This window comes from Pseudorasbora parva, chromosome 18 (assembly GCF_024679245.1).
Source record: "Pseudorasbora parva isolate DD20220531a chromosome 18, ASM2467924v1, whole genome shotgun sequence".
Taxonomy (NCBI): domain Eukaryota; kingdom Metazoa; phylum Chordata; class Actinopteri; order Cypriniformes; family Gobionidae; genus Pseudorasbora; species Pseudorasbora parva.
This window is the reverse complement of record NC_090189.1, coordinates 15,744,737-15,756,897: the sequence shown is the minus strand read 5'-3', so window position 1 is coordinate 15,756,897 and position 12,161 is coordinate 15,744,737. Positions and strand designations below refer to the sequence as shown.

Genomic DNA, 12,161 nt, shown 5'->3' with positions numbered 1-12,161 from the left:
TGGCTGTTATTTCAAATAGCGCAGCATATTTTAAGCTAATCGGTTAACCGGTTTCAACCGGCTAATGAGGCTCGGTGGTCGTCGGTCAAGAACATGTTTAGTTTTCGACATCCCAAGTAACGAGCTAGTTATATTTATAAAGCAAAGCTAAAAATGGGTAGCACTGATACATTTTCTTTCCTATAACATCAGTTATACTGTGATGAAGATGAATTTCGTGTAAGATTCATAACATATACTGTGTTTTTCATGTAAGAGTTTCCATGATGAAAGCATTGTTGACTAGTAGTAGCTAAAGCTAACTTAGTTCTAAAAAAAGTTCCTGGATGCGGTGTACTAGCTTTTACACATGCATTTTGATATTTAAAGTTTAATTTTGCGAAATTCAACACAACAGCGATCAACTTGAGCTAAACTTATTGAGTATTTATCCTCACTACTAATGGCTAAGTGTATAATATTGTAACTTTATGCTAAGTAATGTTATGCTATATTAGGCAGCTACATGTGCTAGTGATACATGCTTCATGAAAACATAAACCGAAAAAATGTATTATCAAAATGAAAGATTACCTGTCCAGCAGAAATACAGCCAGCAATGAGTCGTTTTTCAGCTTCTTTAGTTCCCTCAGTTCTCGACATCGTTGGAAAGCCACGCCTATATTTACTCGCTTTTGATTTCTTTGTTTATCCAAAGACTTTTTGTGCATTGCATTTTCTTGTACTGTCTTCCTTTTTTTGCATTGTTTGCCTTCGCTGACTGCAAAACCCAGCACCGTGCATTTTGAATGCTTTTGCTCATCCTAGGGGTGCGTGCATGTGTGGGCAGAACCTGTAGCGAAAGTGGTGTTAGCCATGGTAGTGAGAGAGAGTGACAGTCGCCCAAGCCAATCACTTGTTTCCTCCCGAACAAAAATAATGAGCGGTGTTTATTGCAGATTAAAACTCTTGATTTTTATACTCTCTTTTTCGAGTACATTTTAATTAATTAAGGTATTGACATATAAAGAAAGTTTAAACAATTTTGGACAAAAGTGATTTAGATCCTTCCTAGGGTTCGCATTTTACCTTTAAGTCGCAAAAAAAATAAAAATACTTGCGATTTGACTTGGACTCGTGAACAACTTGACTCGAGACTTGGCATGGACTTATAGACTGAGACTTGAGGAAAAGTCTTTTGGCATGGCATTACCGATTACGTTCTTTATTTACTTCCACACATGACTGCACAATACACCATCTTCTACTATTCATTCATTCCCACATATGTGCAGCTGCAGCAGCGAATATCACAAAACATTTCTAAACAGAGGCTCTTAGGAGTCCCTAAAACTAGATTAAAGTCTAGGGGCGACCGGGCCTTCTCTGTAGCCACACCTAGACTGTGAAACTCCCTACCTATACAAACTAGAACTGCTCCTACATTATCCATTTTTAAATCACAGTTAAAAATCATGTCTTGAATGTTGTTTGTTGTTTTTGCGGTGCTATTTTTTCTTCTTCATGTTTTTATTATTATTCTATGTTTATTGATTTTCGTGTACAGCACATTGGTCAACGGTAGTTGTTTTTAATAGTGCTATATAAATAAATTGAATTTGAAATTGAAATTAAACACACCAAGTCAGCGAGTGTGACACAACTGAAGGCACGAAAATTCATCACCCATTAGAAAACTGCTGTTAAATAAATTGGCAACAAATAGTAACAATAAAGTCGAGCCTTACCTAAGAGTAGTTTGTTTGCTGCAAATGCATATAATCCAATATGCATTTACCATTTTATTTACCAAGTTGATTTGCATCTGGATTGCATGAACGTTTTCATATACGCAATTTATGACCCTGTCCGACTCATTTCAACAAATGAGACACACAGATGTAATTTTTTTCTTTGCTTGTCTGTACACAGGTTTTGTTACCGCCAGCGCTCGCTGGAAGACTACATTATCCAGCACCGCTTGAGATCTACAGCAAACTACTGCAATTTAAATATATAAAAATACACAGCACTTCCCCCCAACACCCCTGTTTACGGTAGGAAATTTACAAAATCTTCATGGAGCATGATTTTTACTTACTATCCTAATGATTTTTTGCATAAAAGAAAAAGCAACTTATGACTGGTTTTGTGGTCCAGGGTGCAAATGTAAAATTGCCTAATCTTCACTGTATACATGAAATATTAATTTATTATTACTAAAGCTAAAACAAAAAAAAAGTAATTCAGTCAAGAGGAGCAGTAAGTTAATTTTTATTTTATTTGATTCACATTAATGACAGAGCATGATGTGAATGATAAGAACATCTTTGAGAGTAAAAAAAAGAGTAAAAGAAAACAAATGTAACATGTAAACAAAAGTCAAATGTATCCTTGTGACGACACATTGATTTCTTAAGATGGTCGGAACAGTATTTATATAACTTTTTACCTTAAATACAACACTATGTCCAACAGCCTTGAGCCCGCAAGTGAGGAGTGTGCTGAGTGAGGTCTTTACATGTAAACTACACTAGACCGGAAGTAAGGTCTATATGCAATTTATTGTGGTTTTTTTTTTACTGCTTTTTTTTTTTTTTTTTTACTTTCAGATGTTATTACTATTCACATGCATTATACGACTGACAAGGCATGAAAGAGAACTGAATTCATGATTGCATGCTGAGAGACGTGACTTTCTGTGCACACGTTCACACTGTGCCAGTTAGCGCATGCACCGCATTGAGTTCCTTTTCACTGCTTATTGTGCTTAAATGCGGGCACAGAATGCATTTTTTTTTTTTGTAAAAACTTGAGATGCGGGCAGTGGAATGGGCAGTAGAACGCAGTGTTATGCGCGAGACGCTGCAAAAGATGTGAGACATGAGCGCAAAAGCCCAATATGTCCGTCTAGCGTGTGTCTTCATTGAAAAACAATGGAAAAGTAGCGCAGTGGAATGGAAAAGCCTGTTCTGTGCGAATGTCCCCTAACATCAAGGTCACTATTGCCTTCTGAAAGGCAGCTTTCTGTGCGCGCACTTTAGCAGTATCAGCAAGAGCACTGCGCAGAGTTCCTTTGCAAGATATTTATTGCACTTAAAACTCTTTTTAAAAGCAACGTCCCTCTCTTTACATTCTCACTCATAAATTACAGCACTCTGAAAGTGCTACATATTTACATTCCGCATTATACACAATATAGCAAAATAGATAGACATTTTATAATATGGTAAGAATAGCCTATAATAATAATAATAATAATAATAATAATAATAATAATAGTAATAGGTTTTATTTATATAGTGCCTTTCCCAAGCTCAAGGTCGCTGTACAAGAAAATAACACAGTGATAAAAAACAAAAAAAGCCCCAAAACAGCAGAACACTAAACAGAGGAGGGTTGGAAATACTGTATAAGAAAAGATATGTTGAGATTTGAATGAGAATATAGTAGCAGTGTCACACAGAGTAAGAATATATATCGCCCAGCCCTAGTATCAGCAGTAGGCTACTGAAGCTGCAAGAACTCCACAAGTTTATGTTAAAGCTGATGATAATTTTTTCCAGTAAAGATGTGAGATAATTTAAAGAGCATCTTGAGATTCAATTGAAACAAGAACATCTGACTGTCTGTGCAAAGGTTTTTACATGATCAGTGTCACAAATTCGCTTTGTGCAAATTTGATTAGTGACTTGCAGTCTTGCATATTTCTTACTCATTTTATCTCATATGTTTATATTGCGGTTTATAAAAATCCTTTAAAAAAAGAAATTAATTCTTTATAATTTGGTTTAAATGTTTAAATTCCAGATTGTCAGTGTGTTCTCAGACTTTTGAACCCAATTGTATGTTTCAATTGTGAACAGGATGCATACAGGTCGATGCAGTTGTAGTAAAATATTTGTGGCATATTTGTAAAAAATTGCAGTGGAATAACAGCATAAAAGCAGGGAAAAAAAGACAATTTGAGAAATGCTTGCAAATGCTCAAAGGAAAACAGAGACAGTGAAATTAAAATAGAAGGCTGAGGATGTACCTGGAAGCGTTGCATTTTTAAGTTTACGTTTTTCTGAAGGAAGAGGAAAATAGAGTGACGAAGAGAGAAAGAGAGGTGAGAACAACATGGGTCATGAGGCTGTTTTAGTGCTGAGTAAATATATGCGAGGAAGAATATTTGCTCCACTACAATGACATATTTACTGTTTAAGATTCATCTGTGATAAGATAAATGAAAAGACTTTATCTTCACTGATCTGTTCAAAAAACATGACTTACCTCCCTCTGTATTAATAACACACACACACACACACACACACACACACACACACACACACACACACACACACACACACACACACACACACACAACACAACACAGGGACTCACTCGCTCACTCACTCACTCACTCACTCACTCACTCACTCACTTATACCCACACCTAGACACATGTGTACACCCAAGCGCGCACACACACACACACACACACACGTACACTGGCAGCAGCAGAATTGAATGCGATAGGGAAGTGAAAAATGATTAACCCGGGGTCAGCTCTCAGCCTCAATCTCACCAGCGCTCAAAGAGCAGCGCAGACTGATTTAAACTCGTCATGTTCCGCCGCACACATTTGCATATATTTATTAAATTCAGCTTGCACCCAGGAATAAAATAAAGCAGACCAGAGAGAGAGAGGGAGTTGGGGGGACAGGCAGAAGGGAGAATATTTAAACGAGCAGTATTACAGATAGATCTGCCTTTTCATTCATTGTGGAGCTCATCTGAAGGAAATAGAAAGGGGGAAGACATGATTTTGGACTTCTGCAAGTGTTCTTATAGAGAGAAGGGCGGCACAGTGCTGGCTAAATCTGATCCTGACTGAGTGAGGGGTGAAGTGGATTTTTTGGCCTGTGGCTTTTAACAAATGATTTGTGATCCGTCATGTTTATACAAGTTGAAAAGAGTCAAATCATTGCATATAAAAAATTGTATGTACAGTAATGCAATTTTTTTAAAATGTAAAATTGTATGTAGTTAATGCAAAAATTGTGTACATGTATATGCATAAAAGCACAGTTGTACTACATAAAAAAGCATAAACTGCATGAAAATTTTAGTTACCTGCAAAAAATGCACAATTTTACACAGAAATTGTATTTAAAATACCCGCTACACATATAGTACGTATTCACAATTGTATGTGCAGTTACAAGCAAAAAACAATTATACAAAAACGTTCATTATATGCTAAAATTGGACAACCAAAATGTTACGCAGTTTTTTGCATTTGCTAATAGCGTGGGGAAAAAATGCTGTGGTAATTGAGAGCAATCTGATGTTTCTTGGCATGGATGTTTGATATCGACTGATTTTGTGGACCGTCAGTATTGCCACAGTAAAGTTGAACAAAATTGCCATCTGCACTTTTTGTAGGTTTTGTTTTTAAGAGTGAATAAACTGAAATTATGGCCAGTTTTACACAGTAACTTTTCAGTGGCCTGCAGTGTATGATCTATATAAGTCTGTCGTATAGGGTTTGCTGGCAACATGGGTGGACAGAATGTTTACACTGTTTTCATTTTCATTTTAAAGAGGGATTTTATATGGCATCTGTCCAGTGGGATTAAGATGAGGGCTTTAGGTGAACACATTCAGTTCAAACAATTACATCTGTCGAGTTGGCATTTACCCCTTTAGCTCTAAACATTGGGTGTAGTAATCACTTCTGGTGGTGCAAAATGCCTCAGAGACTCTCTAAACCTAGTCTCTGCTTACTGTATGTGATATGAACACATACATATGTTCATATGTTGTAACGTATGTTGTCGCCGGAGTTGTTAGGGTGTAAATTTCATCGTGATAGTGTTTTTCAGTATGCATGTGATCGTGGGTGTGAGAGCATTACGGTGCTCTCTCAAGGTGGTCGCGTTACCCCAGAGGCGTGTGACCCCTGTGTGCCTCCGGAATAATCCTTTTCTCCACCTCCGCATCCACAGCCTTAAATATACAAGCGTCGGGAGACAGAGGACAAACAAAAACAACAAACAAACAGCAAATCAGAGGGAGAGAGGGAGAGAATGAGAGAAGGAGACCAAGAAAGGAGAGAGAGACAAGCCTAAGCTTATTCAAACGCTGCCAATGCCATACTCCAGTGCTCTCCTGGGCGCCTTGCCAAACTCCGGTCTCTGTGGAAACCGTCGCCGTCAGCGATAGGTGGCAGGATGGATGCCAGTATGGCAGAGATGGTGTTAGGGCTGTTGGCAGCTACCAGACTGTGTGTGTGTGTGTGTGTGTGTGTGTGTGTGTGTGTGTGTGTGTGTGTGTGTGTGTGTGTGTGTGTGTGTGTGTGTGTGTGTGTGTGTGTGTGTGTGTGTGTGTGTGTGTGTGTGTGTGTGTGTGTGTGTGTGTGTGTGTGTGTGTGTGTGTGTGTGTGTGTGTGTGTGTGTGTTTGTGTGTGTGTGTGTGTGTGTGTGTGTGTGTGTGTGTGTGTGTGTGTGTGTGTGTGTGTGTGTGTGTGTGTGTGTGTGTGTGTGTGTGTGTGTGTGTGTGTGGGCTCGAAGACCCGCTATGTCTGCCAGGGCACGTGGATGGTGCCAGGGCTGGCTGTGGTGCAGCTGTGCCCAGTGTAGGCTTACCAGACCTGGGCATTCCCACTCAGCCTTCCCTTGCCGCTCCACTCACAAGCACTCCAGCCATACTGGGCTACAGCGCCCCATGTGTCTAACAACTCTGTCTTTCCACATCAACTGTAGAGTCATTCCAGCTATTCCTTCTGTCTCGCTTTCTTTCCGTCTTGAGGTCTTTGCCTTTTCTCTTCCTCTGTCCACTCTTACGGCCTTTTGAACCCTATGGAGGGAAGTTTATTGTAGCACGTCTCTCAAAGTTCAAATAATTTCAACTTTGACCCTGTTTGCTGCTGACCTTTCAAAATGCAGCCAAAGATTAGCAGACAATTTGCACAGGTTATTGTGACAACTTTGCACCTACCTTTGTGGCTTTCACAGTTCACGCATGACTTTGCCTCATTTTTAGATCAGTGTTTCTTAACTTTCTTAAAACGTTCTTTTTTCTGTGCACAGATTTGAACATGGTCTGCACAGAGCATATTTATGCAAAAGTTTGAGGTCTGTAAGACTTTCTTTTAGAATAAATGAATAGCTTTATTCAGCAATGATGCATTAACTTGCAAATAAATGCTGTTTTAACTGGTTTAAACATTCATAATAATAAGAAATCTTGAGCAGAAAATCAGTATATTAAAATGATGTAATGATGCTGAAAATTTTGATTTTCCATCACAAGAATACATTTCATTTTTTAAAATATTCACAATATTACAGTTTTGATTGTATTTTTGATAAAATAAATGCAGCCCTTGGTCAGGTGAGAGCAAAAGAAACTTCTTTCAAAATTGTCCCGACCTGAACCCCAAACTTTTGAATGGTAGTGTCTTTGTTGAAACTTGCTATTGCGTACATCTATCTGAAGTGGAAAATATTGGTAAAAAACATACATTTACACACAGACTGACCAGCAAACAACTTTCGGGCGCCATATTTTTTCCCCCAGCTCAACTGTCACTGAATGGAAAGCAGAGGATTGTGGGATATCAAAGGCAACGAAGGATACATGTATGCTGCCTTCAAAAATTGTTAAGATGAAGGTATCTCAGGAGACAGAAAGTGAAGCAAGCAATAGATTTGGACATTGCTTGATGCCTTTCTGCCTTCAAATGTGTCCTCCGAAGGCAGCATTTTCCAGGTTTTGGACGCAGCCTTGGTCCTTAGTATTCAGACCCTTTGCTGTGACACTCATATATTTAACTCAGGTGCTGGCTATTTTTTCTGATCATCCTTGAGATGGTTCTACAACTTCATTTGAGTCCAGCTGTTTGATCATACTGATTGGACTTGATTAGGAAAGTCACACACCTGTCTATATAAGACCTTACAGCTCACAGTGGATGCCAGAGCCTATGAGAATCATGAGGTCAAAGGAACTGCCTGAAGAGCTCAGAGACAGAATTGTGACCACGGTTACAAAACATTTTTTGCTGCACTTCAGGTTCCTAAGAGCACAGTGGTCTCCATAATCCTTAAATGGAAAATGTTTGGGATGACCAAAACTTTTCCCTGAGCTGGCCATTCGGCCAAACTGAGCTAGAAGAGCCTTGGTGAGAGAGGTAAAGAACCCAAAGATCACTGTGGCTGAGCTCCAGAGATGCAGTCGGGAGATTGGAGAAAGTTGCAGAAAGTCAACCATCACTTATATAATATCATTCTTTCCTTCTGTTTATGACCCAATCGGAACAATTTTGCAATCCCACCAGTTGAGACCACTGATTTAGAATACAAAGAAACAAGAATAAAAACTGCTTGTCATCTATGTTCAGACTGTAAAGTCATTTATATTTGACAGCTTCTTTTTGCTTTCTGCAATGTATCGGCAGGACTTTCTTCTACTTTAATCTCAAATGCATGTTTTTTTCCTATTTGCTATGCACCGAGCCTGCCTTCATTCTATCTAGCGACCTCGTAAAATCACCTTGGCGTGACACTATCTGCCACGCTTTTCATGTGGAGGTCAAAGCGGAGCGTGGCATTTTCTTTAAGAGGTTCGTTGAAGCTCTGACGTGAGTCATGTGAAGGTGCTCCTCTGGCTCCATGCCTTTCCTCTTCTGCGTCTGTACCTTCTCTCTATATCATGCTCTTGTGCAAGAACGGCTCACTCCTCTACCCCACATCATCCTCTCATTTTCTCCCCTCCTTCTCTCACTCAGCCTCTCGTTCTCCCTCTTTTTCCACCTCCACCCTTTTCACCCAGTCTCTGGTACCCAGCCATATGTGTCAGCTGTGCCAGCACCCCTCCCCTCCCATTCTTCCTCCTCCTCTCAGCCTCCGGGCCCCGGACCCCCCGCGTGCGCCACCCCCTCCTCTCCTCCCCCTGCGAGGCGCCGGCTTTGTAGGCTAATTAGCAGTGAAATTGGTGAATTGCAGGCTCGGGCACACATGCACAGACACTTCAGCTGCAGCAAGCGCCACTTTAGGCACTGAAAGGACCCTGGAATACAGAACACAAAGAGAGGGAGAGGGAGAGGGTGGAGGGTGAGGAGAAAGAGAGAGAAAGACAAGAGAGATGTGAGAAGAGTGAGAGAGTTTCTCCGTACAAGCGGACCGGTTTGGACTCTTTCTCTTTTACACTATCCAAAGCTGCTTTAAGTTTTATCTCTCACACCACATGCATTTCATACGGTTCATTTGTCATTTCCTGTCTGACAACCTGTTGTTAGTTTTGTAGGTCTTTGTGATGATTTTGTCAGTACATTATGTAGCTCTGGGAATTATTGCATACCTTGCAACAGTAAAAAACATGTCACCCGATTGAGCTGTTGCTGTATCATTATACCGTGTAGATATATTTGTGTGCTTATCAGTTGGAAGATCTATGTTTTATTTACATGTCAGAGGAAACATGATCCAGGACGTGTCCCAAACAAGGAAAGGATGAACTTGATATAAAAGGGTGTTTGTTAGATACGGTGTGAAGCAGTTTAATCATTTACAGTTGGCAAAAATAGCATCACAACTGTCCCGTTTATAAAATTGTTTCTTAACTTTTTGTTTTTATAATTAAAGTGTTACATAATGCGAAGCACTCAGAGCAGATTTATCAGTTGTCATAAATAATCTTTTTGTATCCTTCAAATTTTAAATTAAAGGAGATAATAAAATGTTTGATAAAAATAAAATAGATTACCATTGCATATCAAGTTTGATTATCCAAAAATAGGAATTCAATGGTTATTAAAGTGTAAAATAAAAACAACACAGTAATATAAGATTTGGTCATGTTGCTTGCTGGCTGATAACATTGTATTGTTAAAAATATATAGAATATTTTTATTTTATTTATTTATTTATTTATTTATTTATTTATTTATTTATTTATTTATTTATTTATTTTTATGTTTTTTTATTTATTTTATTATTTTATTTTATTGTTAGGACAGTTGCACAGCAGACAAGAAGTGATAGGAAGGGGCAGGGTTAGGATGACCTTAGTCGTATGCATATCCATGTCTTTAAAGGTGCACTATGTAACTTTTCTGTCCGCTAGAGGGCGCCTAGTCAAAACAAAGCCATAGTTAGATGACGCCAAGTTTGAGCACAGCATATTGGGACGTGGTCTTCACCTCACAGCCGGTGGAAAATAATCGGGATAGGACTCATGTTGATGGATGCGGTTATTAACGTTACTGTAGTATGAAGGGGAGAAGGACAGAGTGGTGAGGGAGCTGAGCAAGGCAGCTGGAGCGATTGGACATAACAAAGCTATGTTTATTGTATTAGATATATTTAAGTGTGTTTAAAATCATGTTATGACGTTACTCTGTTCGCTCGCTCAGTGGACGCTGTGACACTTGTTGCACACTGCTAAGAGTAAAGCGCTTCTGCAGAATAAAACCGGAAACTGAGGGTAACGCAGATAAAATTGACAGGCGACTCCCTCAGACACTATGCTGACACAGTTCCTTGGTTAAAATAGCAATTTTCTCACAATTTACAAATAGCTGGAAACACTTGGGATATTGTAGGTACTCAACTGAACAAAATATTTAACACTGACCTTGTGGTTTTTGTATATTTTACTGCAAAAATACTACATAGTGCACCTTTAACACTCCTGACCATTTCTTGTCTTCTTTCTATGCTTCTCTCAATAAAAGAGGCATGAGAACAAAAATGGCATTTAAGTAGAGATAGAAATGTTTAATTCTGAAAAAAGGGCTCTGGATGATGGTTCTCATCTACAGCAATGTGTGTGTGAGTGAGTGAGTGGTGTAATGATAGACTGATGGACTGACATCGTCCCTCTATAATGATGGTAGAGAGAAGACACCCATTCCATCATTCCGCTCTCATCTCCTCTTCCCCCAATCTCATCTGATCTGATATTAACAGGCAGCATTAAAATCATGCAACACCTTAACAGGCTCATTTAAAATTAATAACTGGTAATTATAGAGGAAGCTGGTTCAGAGTAGCTTGGGAGGGGGAAGGGGCTGAAAGATAGAGACGAGGAATGGAGGACAGTGAATCTGATCATGGTTCTTGTGTCTGTATTCAACCTGACTTCTCAAATCTGACTGAAGGAAATGTGTATTTGTTTACTTGTTTTGAATATTTTGGGGGCTTGTATTTTATGATGTTCTGCCACAGTGGCTAGTATGCAATGATGCTATATAGTAGTATGCAACATGTCAATTAGTCACATGCATGAGCATATCATATTTGGTGGAAATAAATGAGCAGAGGAAGTTGTTTAAATCAAGGTTATTAGTATTTCTGCTCTTTGTTCACACTGGAAATGGAAGGTCAAGTCGAGCACAATTGCATTGTGGGATTTTTATGTATCAAATGTAGTAGGTCATTTATGCATAGAGAATGCATAGCATACATTTTCAAGTACAAGTAATATGTCAGAATGTCATTTTGAACATAGCTAAAGGGTCTCTGTCTTCTTCAATCCCACAATTCCTCTGGGACTCTGTGTACATAAATGCTCTGTCATTATCACAGAGGTTAATAAACCCTGGCTGGAGAATAACCCTGTGTGATCAATACTCTCTCTCTCTCTCTCTCTCTCTCTCTCTCTCTCTCTCTCTCTCTCTCTCTCTCTCTCTCTCTCTCTCTCTCTCTCTCTCTCTCTCTCTCTCTCTCTCTCTCTCTCTCACACACACACACACACACACACACACACACCCCTTTGCTACAGAGAAATAGTGACTATACTGCTTTCTATAATAGAAAATATTCTGAATTCATTCTACCTAGTTCCATTATCCAGGCATTATCATGAAAGTGCTGGTGTTGTCTTTAGTTAACAGATCAGATGTTTATTGTGAGGTGACAACGTATGTGAATTTTTATGGATAGAAACAAAATCTACCGATAAATATACAGATATGACCGTGCTTTCCTGTTCTCCAGAAATTCAGTCAGAAATTGCAATCTCTTTTTCAGACTTGGGACTGGATTGAATCAATCATGTCCTCAAGTGAAATCGAAGAACTGGTAATTTCGAGCAAAATCTGGCCAAAACGAAGTTTGTTTGTGTTCATCTCGGGAGTGTGAACAGTTTGGAAAAGTGAACTTTCCTAGCCTGACGTGGTCATACTCAATTCT

The 12,161-nt window shown here is 39.1% G+C and overlaps 1 protein-coding gene across 2 annotated transcripts in view; it reads left to right on the top strand.

The window, feature by feature from the left end:
• lhx5 (LIM homeobox 5) overlaps positions 1-12,161 on the top strand; it is a 95,453-nt gene that overhangs the window by 30,451 nt on the left and 52,841 nt on the right. The window contains exon 2 of one of the 2 annotated variants that reach the window (XM_067424572.1): positions 1,912-2,036. The exons of the other annotated variant lie outside the window; for it this stretch is intronic. The gene's annotated coding sequence lies outside the window, so the exon portion shown is untranslated. The remainder of the gene's footprint in view (positions 1-1,911; positions 2,037-12,161) is intronic. 2 annotated transcript variants of the gene reach the window in all.